This window comes from Bison bison, unplaced genomic scaffold, assembly GCF_000754665.1.
Source record: "Bison bison bison isolate TAMUID 2011002044 unplaced genomic scaffold, Bison_UMD1.0 scf7180017863731, whole genome shotgun sequence".
NCBI classification, from domain to species: Eukaryota; Metazoa; Chordata; class Mammalia; order Artiodactyla; family Bovidae; genus Bison; species Bison bison.
The window spans coordinates 9,889-10,858 of NW_011494303.1; positions in this window are offsets into that span (position 1 = coordinate 9,889).

Sequence of the window (970 nt, forward strand, 5' to 3'; positions counted from 1 at the left end):
AAGAATTAACAGTCTTGAACAGTAGCTAAAGGATGCTCTATGGAGGGATTCATCAAACTCTGATTAAAATACAATTTACAAGCAAAATAAACAAGTCTAACTGGTTTGGTGTTAGAGAACCCCCCAAATACTTTAAAAGTTTAGGTTCTTGTCATCAGGCTAAGTAGAACTGGAGTCATAAGTAACACTAGTGTTTCAGGGTTTATGCTGCACATGAGGTAATGTGGTTTCCACAGCCTATGAATTCAAAAAAGGAAGCTATTTGTCAACTGGCTATCTTATTGCATTTTTAAAAGGCAGAAGGGCTGTTTTGCCACCTTAGATTTTGAAATTATTTGATTTAAAATAATACCTTTATGTTTTATATTCTTCCCTTTTCAATATCTTCCACAATCATCATTTCTGCTTAGGACACAATTTTTCAGTGAAAACTATTGATTCACAATTTCACCATGTCTCATTTATGTAATTTTGTACTAATTCTTTCTTTTTTGGAGTGCCCTTCTTCATCTCCTTTATCTGGCTACTACTTACTGAAAAATGATTCGCCTTAATAGCCAGATTTATTCTGCCCATTTTGATTAAAGGTACATAAATATTCATTCTTATTCAGTTAAAGGCTATTTTCCCCAATGTAAGAGTCTAGAATAATGGTTAGCAACCAGGAGTGGTATGCCCCACCTTCCATATCTAGGGGATACTTGGCAATGTATGATATATATTTGGTCATTATGACAAGAGAAAGCAATCAACATCTTGTGGGTAGGAGCTAGGGATACTGCTTAAACTTCCACAAAACAGAAAATCCACAACACAAAAATCTATCTGACTTAAAATGCCAATTTTGCTGTGACAGAGACTTAGCTCAAGAAAAATATCAATTAGATAAGGTAAAGAAGATAAAGACTCTGATGCTGGGAGGGATTGGGGGCAGGAGGAGAAGGGGATGACAGAGGATGAAATGGCTGGA